The sequence below is a fragment of the Sus scrofa genome, chromosome 8, assembly GCF_000003025.6.
Source record: "Sus scrofa isolate TJ Tabasco breed Duroc chromosome 8, Sscrofa11.1, whole genome shotgun sequence".
NCBI lineage: Eukaryota > Metazoa > Chordata > Mammalia > Artiodactyla > Suidae > Sus > Sus scrofa.
This window is the reverse complement of record NC_010450.4, coordinates 101,927,282-101,938,644: the sequence shown is the minus strand read 5'-3', so window position 1 is coordinate 101,938,644 and position 11,363 is coordinate 101,927,282. Positions and strand designations below refer to the sequence as shown.

Genomic DNA, 11,363 nt, shown 5'->3' with positions numbered 1-11,363 from the left:
GGTGCTAAGGATGAAAGGAAATAGAAGCTTTCAGATTCCAACTCTTCACTCAGTGGTTAAATGAAGAGCACAGTGAATATCACCTCCCTCTCTCCTCTTTCCTCTTAACTCTTTCATCTTCACTCCAGAGTAATTTAGTTTCAGTTTAGTTTTTCATTTGAGGAACCTGGATCACATCTCGGCAATTTCTAGTTCAGAGAATTTGTGATGGGGCAATTTTCCCCTGGGGCAAAATTAGATGTTTGATTTAGCAAACTTGGATTCTTGTGGGGGTTTTGGAGCCTTACTAGGAAGTAAAGATTAAGAATGACTGAGATTTTTTCAGACTTTGAAAAAGACTATTGCAATTAATTTCTCTGTGTAAGTACAGAAATAAATTCTAAAACGTTATTTCGAATAAGGGACGTAGGGGGTGCCCTGGTGGCAGGTGGAAGTAGTAAGATAGTTATATGCTTTTTCATTCTTGGCTTTCATCCAATCCTTTCATAGGCCTTCTATTTCCTTATAGGCAATAAAGGTTAACACCTGTACCTCATGTGTTCAGCCTTTTCTGGCTTTATCTTAAATTTGGCTTCATAGCTGTCACTTTTGAGGTAAAAGTGAAACTCTCATTTAAAAATGTTAGGAGAGTAGCACTTCAGCTCAAGAGGGAAGTCAGAACTAGAGATTGTAGACATTTAGAATTTGAGTCAGTATATGGTAGTGCCTGGGAGTGAACTTTGGAGTCATACTGATTGGGAACCCTAGCTCTCCAGTTTGGCAAGTTATGTAACCTCTCTGTACCCTAGTTTTTAATTTGTTAAGTGGAAATAAGTGGGCATAATAAGAGTATTTATCTCACAGGATTTGGGGAGCATTAAATGAGTCAGTAAATATAAAGTGCCTGGCTCGTGCTTGACAGTGTTAACTATTGCTGGTATATTACGGTTTACATTTCTAGTTGTCTTATGTGCGTATTTCACATCTGCTCCAAGCAATCAGAAAACTTCTACAGACCTAAGACTTTTACACTTTTCTTATTACATTATGCACAATATCTGTAATAAGCCTCTAACTCCAGGAAGTCGTTTGCTTGGGTTCATTCTCTAATAACATGAAGAGACTTTCTCCTTAAAAATGGTGAGCCACTTTTCATTACTATAACAACAACAGACTTACTTGAAGGATTCACTGTGGCAGCGTTTCACACAATCAAGCTCCCTTTACTGCTAGAGTCATAAGAGTATTATTGCTCTCTATTCTGAGTGGATTCAGTTCAAATCACAGCACATGATTTTTCTTTTTGTTAGCCATCTGTCCCAAACTGTGCTCATCTGTCTTCTGACCTCTGGAAGGTTATTCATTAACATTTTCTTAGACCAGGGAGCAAAAGGACTTCAAATTCGCTCCTAACCTCCGCCTCTAGGCCCAGGCTCCGCCCCCAGCCCGGGGAAAGGGCGGGGCTCAGGTGGCGTGCCTCGAGGCGCCGGCGCCGTGACGTCTGACGCTACCAGTTGACGCAGCCGCAGTGCCGCCCGGCCCTAATTCGGACCCCTCCCATCCTCCTCCGCCCCTCTCTGGGTCAGTGGCTGGGGTCCCGGGCTGGACTTGGGGCAGTGGGCGCGTGTGGTGGGGTTAGAGGGTCTGGGCGCGGACGGAGCTCTGCAGGCCTGGTCCGGCTCAGTGCTGCAGCTGCCGCCCAAGGCCCTCGGCGTCCCCAGGAGAGAGATTAGAGCCGTTCCGGGCCGCCCGGGCGCTCGTTCAGGTGAGGGGACGGGTCGGTCCGGGGAGGGTTAGGTGGGCAGCACTCTTCAGCGTTTCTGTACCTCAGCCTGGTCGGAAACTGGGTATTTTGGCTTTGTCGCGGCTGCCTGCTGCGGCGTTGACTCATCTCTTACTCTTTTGCCATCCTTACCTGCAGCAGGGGGACTTGTACATTGTGTGTCGGAGGTCAGTGAGAAGGCCTGGAAGGGCCATGACAGTCAGATGACTGGGGGCTCAAATGCAAGAGCTGGCCCTGCAGATGGTAATAAGGCGGGTGGGCGACGCCCACTTGCTGATGCGTGGGCAGGACCGTGCACCTGCAAGTTCAGGCTACAGCCTATTAGCACCGGGCTACAGGAGACCCCATACTGCTTAATACAGGGTCAATTTTGGACCAAGGGCTGTGGATCTGTAGAAACTCCCTTTACTCCCGAGCAGTGGTTTGTTTTGTATTCTGAATTGGTGCTTGCTGAGTCTACACTATGGAAGAGTACATTTCAGTGGAAACATCTTTGACCAAAGGAAGGTGAAGGAAAGTTAATTTTCCTTCTGTGGAATTGTCCCCCTTCTGTCCCTCTTGGCATTAGTTTTGACTGTAGCAAGATAGGGCCGCTTGTTAAAGGGAAAGAGTTCTTGTAAATTTCCTCTGTAAGGAAATCATTGTTTTCCGTGACTGTCCAAGCGTCTGTTTCAGCTGGTTTCATGTTGCTGCTTTCCACTCCGTGCATAGCGATAAAGCTGATTTAAGTTAACTAGATACATGAAGTATAAAAATAGACGAATTAACCAGAATATTTGTTATATAACTATTGAGTAATACATGCTTTATGTGCATGTTATTTAATCATCATAACAATTCTATCATGTAAAGTCCATGATTACTATCATTTTACTGATGAGAGAAGTAAATCCCATAACCCTAGAAAACAACTTGTCCAAAGTCAGAGCTGTGATTTAGATCAGATAATCAGACTCCAGTTTACAGTTCCTTAATCAGTATGCTTTACCATTCTCAGGCATCTTGGGTATTTGCAAGGTGATTTTTATTTGATAACAAGTGTGCAGGTGCTGCGAATAGGAGGGAAACTGAGGCATCATTCTTGTCAGCAAGTTTGAGAGAACAAGTTTTTCATGGTGACACCTGGAGTGTGTTTTAAAGGTAGAATTTGACTTATAGAACCTCTGACTATCAAAATCATACTCTTTCCATAAGTACAATGGTTTTGAAACCTATAGAAGACTGTAGTTTGGAGATTGTGGTCGTATTCTAGTTTTAGGAGTTTTTCTTGCTCGGAAACTTTAAAGAAGGAGGTGTAATATTGGACTAATATTAAAGCTTTCCTTGCATGTGCGAGTGTACACACAAGTGCATTTAATCTGAAATGGTGAAACTGCTGATAAAGCAGAATATCTTGTATAATTGGTTAAAGTGGTGTTCTTTTCAGGTTTGTGAAGATGAAGCACTGCAGGAAGGCCTTCTGAAGATCAAGAAAAGGAAAAACAGAACATTGCAGACTGAAAAAAACAAACAGGTAAATATTTGGGGTTTCAATTCAAGTTCAGAGGAAATCGTCTGACTTTGTGCTTCAGCTGTAATTAAACCTGCTTAAATGGCCTAGGAATGGGGGTGGGGTGGGGATAGTGTATAATGTGACCTGCCAATCACTTTACTTTTTGAACTATTGCTCTGTGACCGACAGTTGAGTCATGTGTTTAGCTTGTGTATTGGCAGGAGAAAGCCAAGGGCTCGATTTTATCAAGTGTCAACTTTCTTTTCTCTCTCATTCTTTTCTTGCTCATTAATCTGCCCATGTTATAAAGAGTTTTAAAAAGAAATGAAGAAAATTAATTGAGTTTTGGGTTCTTCATAGAATACTGTACATGGTTGAACTCAGGTATATTTTTTACTATGAGTTCTAGTAGAAGACATGGTTAAAACATGATTAAGAAAAGCTTGGAGTTCCCGTCGTGGCGCAGAGGTTAACGAATCCGACTAGGAACCATGAGGTTGCGGGTTCGGTCCCTGCCCTTGCTCAGTGGGTTAACGATCCGTCGTTGCCACGAGCTGTGGTGTAGGTTGCAGAGGCGGCTCGGATCCCATGTTGCTGTGGCTCTGGCGTAGGCCAGTGGCTACAGCTCCGATTGGACCCCTAGCCTGGGAACCTCCATATGCCGCCGGAGCGGCCCAAGAAATAGCAAAAAGACAAAAAAAAAAAAAAAAAAGAAAAGCTTAATTCATTTCATAAATACTGAGTACCATATACCAGGATTTTTTTTCAGGATTCAGTTAAGAGTAGTGGTCATCATGGTCCTGGAGAGTACTAAGGTAGTGAATTTTTTTCTAGCAGATAACATTTTTGTGAACCCATACCTTTTTTTGAAGTTTCATATACAAGGATGTTTTTGGTTTATGTAAAAGACTAGGAAAACAACACTACTCACATGATAAATGTTTGTATATATATATAATAAGTCATTTTAGTTAATAAAGGAAGATGCTCTACTAGAGCTACTTTAAGGTACAGTGGGAGACAAGGATTCTTACAAACTTCATTTTAGCATACTCTTTTTCAGGTTAAAGATATCTTCTTATCCATTCATCTGTTGATGGGTACTTAAGTTGTTTCCATATCTTGGCTATTATAAGTAATGCTGATATATATGTGTATATACATATATATGTAACTGCTGTTTCATAAAAACAGTATGAACTGTTTATAAAAACAATGAAACTTTGTCATTTGTGACAACCTGGATGCACCTTGAGGATATTATGCTAACTGAAATAAGATGGAGAAAAACAGGAGTTCCCGTTGTGGCTCAGTGGTTAAGGAATCCGACTAGGAACCATGATGTTGTGGGTTTGATCCCTGGCCTTGCTCAGTGGGTTAAGGATCCAGCATTGCCATGAGTTGTGGTGTGGGTCGCAGATGCAGCTCAGATCCTGCGTTGCTGTGGCTCTGGCATAGGCTAGCAGCTACAGCTCCGACTTGACCCCTAGCCTGGAAACCTCCATATGCCGAAGGAGTGGCTCAAGAAATGGCAAACACACACACACACACACACACACACACACACACACACACACACAAAGATGGAGACAGACGAATAACATATGATTTCATTCATATGTGGACTATAAAGAACAAACGAATAAACCAAACAGAAACATAGATACAGAGAACTGAAGAGTGGTTACTACAGGGGAAAGGATTAGGGCAAAATGGGAAAAGGGGATCAACTGTGTGGTAATGCATAGAAACTAAATTTTTGATGGTGAGTGCACTATAGTGTATACAGAAGTACAAATATAATGTACACATGAAACTTCAGTCAGTGTGACCTCAGAAAATAAATTAACATGGTCAGATAGGCAACAATCTGGAGGATGATTTGGAGAGAGATGAGGTCAGAAGCATGGCAGTCAATTGGAGGCCTTGTAATCCAGGTGGCAAATGAGAATTAGAAGCAAAGTAGTGCAAATGGGAATTAAGGCTTGGAGATGGGTTAGATAGATGTAAGATCTCACAAAATTACCATTCTCATACTTTTTATTAGTTATCTATTACAGAGTAAGAAATTATCCCCAAACTTTGTGGCTTAAAATATTTGTTATCTCAGAGTTTCTGTGAGTCAGGAATTTGGGAGTGACTGAACTGGTTGCTCTGGCTTCAGGTCTTTCATGAAATTGTAGCCAAGATCTTGTACTCAACTGGGGCTGGAGGATTTGCTTCCATGATGGTTCATTCACCTGGCTGTTGGCTGGAGGCCTCAAATCCTTACCACATGGACCTCTCTAGCACTCGTTAAGTGTCCTAATAAGGCAGCAGGCTTCTTGGAGCACATAATCCGAGAGAGCAAGGAGGAAGCTATGATGCCATTTTTGACTTAGTCACACACACCACTGCTTTGCCATATTCTTTTAGAACTGCATCACTGAGTACAGCCCACACTTGGGAGGGGAATGAATTAAGCTAAGCTCCACCTCTTGGAGGGAGAATATAAAATAATTTTTGGACATATATAAAAACTACCACACAGCTTCTTTCAGTTGTCAGTTTTTTAGTTTTTTTTGTTTTTGTCTTTTTAGGGCCATACCTGCAGCATATGGAAGTTCCCAGGCTAGGTGTCGAATCGTAGCTGTGGCTGCTGGCCTACACCACAGCCACAGCAAAGCAGTATCTGAGCTGGGTCTGAGACCAACACCACAGCTTATGGCAATGTTGGATCCTTAACCCACTGAGTTCAGGGATGGAACCCGTGTCCTCATGGATACTAGGCAGGTTAGTTACCGCTGAACCTTGAGGTGACCTCCCAATTGTCAGTTTCTTTAAGGGGCAAATAAGCTCTTTAAAAATATGTAGACATAGCCTTTATGTCCAAGTGAGAGAGACGTGCAGAAAAGTGGGGAGGTGGTTCAGTGAGATTTGACTCACTTTACAATTTGGCCTCCTTTGCCACTAATTAGGCTCAGTAACTTGATGATGTGTTGCTTCCTGTAGTTTAAAAAAATGGTTGCTGACCTTTGATTTAATGGAGGATTCTTTGGTGGAGGATTCTAAGGTGCCATAGTGGGTAAAATATGAATTTTTTACACCAAAATACGGATTTTGGTAACATTCAATAGTAGCTCCTAAACTAGAATTTAGAGCTAGAAGGAAGGAACTCATTTTTCATAGTAAAGAAATTGAGGACTAAAAGATAATTACAGGCTGATTTCTGTGTTATACTGCCTCATATATTGCCTTATCTGTTTACCTATATTGTATATACTGCCTCATATACAATATGAGAGGCAGTATAACACAGATTCTACAGCGAGACTGTCTAGGTTTTTTTTTTTTTTGTCTTTTTGCTATTTCTTGGGCTGCTCCCGCGGCATATGGAGGTCCCCAGGCTAGGGGTCCAATTGGAGCTGTAGCCACCAGCCTATGCCAGAGCCACAGCAATGCGGGATCCGAGCCGCCTCTGCAACCTACACCACAGCTCACGGCAACGCCGGATCGTTAACCCACTGAGCAAGGGCAGGGACCGAACCCGCAACCTCATGGTTCCTAGTCGGATTCGTTAACCACTGCGCCGTGACCGGAACTCCGAGACTGTCTAGGGTTTAAATCCCAGGTCAGCTCTGTCTTAGCTATATTTGTGTCTAGCTTCTCACAGCAACAATTTGCTCATCTATAAAATGGTGAATTGTAAATAGGTAGTCATTTCTAATTATTAGATCAATAAATAAGTGTATAGAACAGTGCCTGGCACATAGCAAGCAGTGAATAAATGTTAGTTTATGGTAGCTATATTTTATAATGGTAAGTTGATACCATGGAATGAACATTTCAAAGAGTAAGATAACATTGTTCAAAATGTTTACATTCTAGACTTTAGACAACTGACCTTATTGAACTTTGTCATTTTTTATGTATATGTACAGTATGTTTCTGTTCAGCTCCGTATCCTTTTAAAATACTCTGTTGGATATCAGCAGTAGTATTGTGTAAGATCATACATGCATTAAACTTCCTGAAGCAGCCTCTTTTTACAGTATGTACTCAAAAGCTCATTTTCAATTGTAGCAGTGTTCTCAGCTCATAAGAATTGGCTATTAAATGGACCTTTTGGGCTCTTTGCACAGCAGCATGCTAATAAAAAATATTTTCTTTGAACCTGATGAGAGTGTTGGTAAACACACATGGCCAATTTCTTCCTCCCTCTCCCCCATATCCAAAGACCCTATTTTATTGGGTGAGAAGTTTGAATAGGTATTAAGTGGGATTTTCTGGGAGTTCCCATTGTGGCTTAGTGGAAACGAATCTGACAAGCATCCATGAGGACGGAGGTTTGATCCCTGGCCTCGCTCATTGGGTTAAGGATCCGGTGTTGCTGTAAGCTGTGGTGTAGGTTGAAGACGCGGCTTGGATCTGGCATTGTTGTGGCTGTGGTGTAGGCCAGTGGCTACAACTCCAATTCAATCCCAGCCTGGGAACCTCCATATGTGGTGGGTGTGGCACTAAAAAGCCAAAAAAAAAAAAAAAAAAAAAAAAAAGAAGAAGGGTTTTCTGATATAAGTGATTTAAGGCAGAAAATAATAGAAGATTAAAGGTCAGATAAGAAAATGGAAATACTAGTTTTATTACAAGAAACCTTTAGGATTTTGCTTTGCCGATGCTAGTTTTTTAAAAAGTTTTTTGCCTTCCTGTGTATCAAGATGGAAGGAATATATAGCATTCTTTTTTTTTTTTTCAGGGCCACACTTGTGGCATGTGGAAGTTTCCAGGCTTGGAGTCAAATTGGAGCTGTAGCCAATGGCCTACACCACAGCCACAGCAACATGGGTTCCGAGCCACGTCTCCCACCTACACCACAGCTCACAGCAACGTTAGATCTTTAAACTACTTAGCAAGGCCAAGAGTGGAACCCTGTCTGCATGGATACTAGTCAGTTCATTACCGCTGAGCCATTGCTGGAACTCTTGTTGATGACTTGAAGAATACATTGAAGGTAGTAAATACTTGTGATGGACTCTTTGGAGATGAGTAAAATTTAGAAATCATGGTTTCTTCTAAATTCGAAGAAGCTGAAGTTGGCTCTTTTTATCCCATTGTTAGTAGATGTGCTCTCTACAGGTTTCTAAGAGTTTTGTTTGTTTTTGCGCTTTCTATGAGTATTTAGGTGAACCAACATAAATTTCTGGCTATAGAAGAAAGGCTTGCTAAAGTGCAATATTTTTATTGGATGATATGACTTATTAAATGTTAAAAATTCTTCCATATGTAAGATAAACTATTTTTGTAGCATAGATTGTGATATTAAAAAGTGCTTTACATTTGTTTAGTTTGCTGATTTATACTGTTTGAATTACTGGTCACCATATCTGAATACTACTTCAGCAGTAGTTGCCTGGTGACCAGTGTACTTTGGTATTTGATCTGCTTTTAAGAATCTCAACGGTGTTTGTAGAATTATATTATTTGTATTAATGTGTTCTTGAATGTCATTTATGTCAACTAATTTCTTTAGGTTATAGATTTCCGTTCTTTAGTAAATATATATTTTTCTCTTATAAGGAATGAGATTCATTTTAGTCATTGTTTACTGGTATGCATTTTATTTTTTCTTAGCTTTCACCTTGTGTTGAAGTGGTTTAAAAAAAAAATTAATGGTAGCTTAGCTACCACTGTTAAAATGTGTTTCTTGTCAAGCTATGAGTTTTATGTTTGCTCTTCAAGGAAGAGATGGCCATTTTACAACTTGGAAAGGGGCTCAGATATTCAGTAACTTGCTCAAGTTATTTCACAGCTAAGGAAAAGATAGAGGGAATTGAAGGAGCTTTCCATTTCAAATCTGCTTTAAAGCCTACTCTCATTCCAGGATACCATTTTTTTTTTTTTCTGATTGTTATTTTACCACTTAAATCTGTTGGTCTTAGAGTTAGTTAATAGTTAATATGTCAGACTGTGCTTGATGCATGTAGAATACTGGTGCTGAAAGGGACCTGGAATGACTCTTTCTAGGTAGAGAAGATTATACCTTATCTATTTACCTAAGAGGATAATTGCCTATTTTGTTTAAATTAACAGAATAGTATATTATATGTTGCTTTATGTACACAAAGCTGTTGACCCTGGCCAAATTTGTTAAGGAAACTACATTTTTTTCCCACCATCTCTTTCCATCTCTTTTTTCAAGTTTTCCCATCTTCAGGAATCTCAAGCCTTTTAGGATATTCTTGAGTCCAGCTTATTAATGAGAAAACTAATCTAAGGAATTGATTTATATTAATAACATGGGTTAATAATTAATGGTAGCTATTATTGATACACTCTAAGGGTATCTTAGCATTTTAAGAGAGAATATTGGTTGGTACTCTGTTTGAAGAAATGGATGGTGGGATTTTTATGCTTGTATCCTGATGGGCAAAACTTTTTAGGCATAGAGGGCTCTTAAAATCACTATATGTTAAGTTCCAGTAGTGTCTTAAATGTAAACGTTTACATATTTCTTTTCCATGAGATGTTCAATTACAGGTCCTTTCTGTATTCTGTTTTGTATATTTATTTGTACAGCATCATAGAATTGGAAGGAGCATCTCAAAATTACTTATTTCAGGCCCTCTGCCTTTTTTTGGTGAGTGCTCAGACAACTTGGGCTGTTGTAGAAACAGTCAATAAATTTAACACTCTTAAAATTTCATTTTGGATAAAAATGTTGTGATCTGATTTGTGTTTTGTTTTGAGATATCATCATGCCATAGGAAAGGTAAGCAGTCTGTGTGGGCAGTTTCTTTGTGTTGGTATTTACTGAGATCATTGGGTCAATTACCTGGCTTCTAAGTAAGGAGGACATAAACGACTGAAATTGGGACCCCAGCAAAAGTATCTCAAGATAATTTTACAAAAACCAAACGGTAGCTTGAAAGTTTTCAAGTTAAGTATGTATTCTATAACAGTTAATGTAAAATCAGTCAAGTTTGTCTGTGGATAAACAATGCAGAAATATGTACAAAGTGCATACTTTACAGAATTTCTAGTGCAAAGAATGCTGCTGTGTGCTAATAGGTATTCATGCTTCATGATGATGAGAATGTGAATGCTGATTAAGTTCAAAAAAGAGCTATAAAGTTGATTTACTTTCCAGCTCTTGAAACGCATGTAGTTTCCTTTATGGAAAACGAACTGTGATTAAATGAAGAGAATTTTAGTATAATGGTCTGAAGATACAAATAATTGTGACTTATACAAATAATTGTGACTTTATTGTTGCAGGAGGGATTTGAGTATGATTAATTTTTTTCCTTTATTTTTATTATATTTTGAATTGAGTTATCAAAATGTTGGATGTCCTCTTTTTAAACTCAAGCAAATGAAACCCAAATTTTCTTGAGTGTGAAAAAGATCAGTTAGGAGTTCTTTGGCCTTGAATACAGTGGAAATACTTGCTTAACTTCGTGAGTAGTTTATAATTATGTACTTTCTATAGTGATGCATTTATTTCAGTCATTTATGAAACAAGTATTTGTTGAGAGGCTACTGCATACCAGGAACTTTGTTGAATATTGCATACTCAAATGAATAGGGCAGACACATCCTTAAAGAGATGTTTGGGGTGGGAGGAGACAGACTTCTAAACTGATAATTATAATACAGTGTCATAAATGCTAGGTACAGTTACCACTGTGGGCATCTGGAGTTTACTACCACTGGGGAACTCTCAGAGACCAAATAGAATATACCTCAGAGTTCTCCCAAGCCAAGAGCAGGGGAGCTGCAGGTGTTTACCCACCAACTTCCTAGCCATCATTGACATTAACTCTGGCATTTCTGGCTTGCCCCAAGTACAAACTTGAGCATGTTCCTACAGTCAGAAAGCAGTCCACAGCAGGGTATTATAGGTTTCAGAATGAAGCGTCTTCCTGCATAAAGGTGAGTGTCCACTGTATATGGGCAGGACACCAATGGGATTGGTTACCAGTATCAGGCATTTATACAGTATATTATCTGTTGTGTGCCAGGTGTTCATTGCTCTAAATGCTTTACATATCCAAACTCATCAGTTCTCACAGTTCTCTGTGAGGCAAATACTGTCAGTGTCCTCATTTTACAGATGAAGAATTAGAGCACAGA

At 39.9% G+C, this 11,363-nt stretch overlaps 1 protein-coding gene across 18 annotated transcripts in view; it reads left to right on the top strand.

Annotated features, from left to right (window-relative positions):
* The window catches only part of KIAA1109 (KIAA1109 ortholog), a 200,129-nt gene continuing 190,198 nt past the window's right edge, over positions 1,433-11,363 (top strand). For 14 of the 18 annotated variants that reach the window (XM_021101630.1, XM_021101618.1, XM_021101634.1 and 11 more), the window contains exons 1-2: positions 1,493-1,744; positions 3,189-3,275. The gene's annotated coding sequence lies outside the window, so the exon portion shown is untranslated. Of the gene's footprint in view, positions 1,745-3,188; positions 3,276-11,363 lie in introns of all 18 variants that reach the window. The other 4 variants (XR_002346814.1, XM_021101620.1, XM_021101619.1 and 1 more) reach the window with 3 other exon arrangements.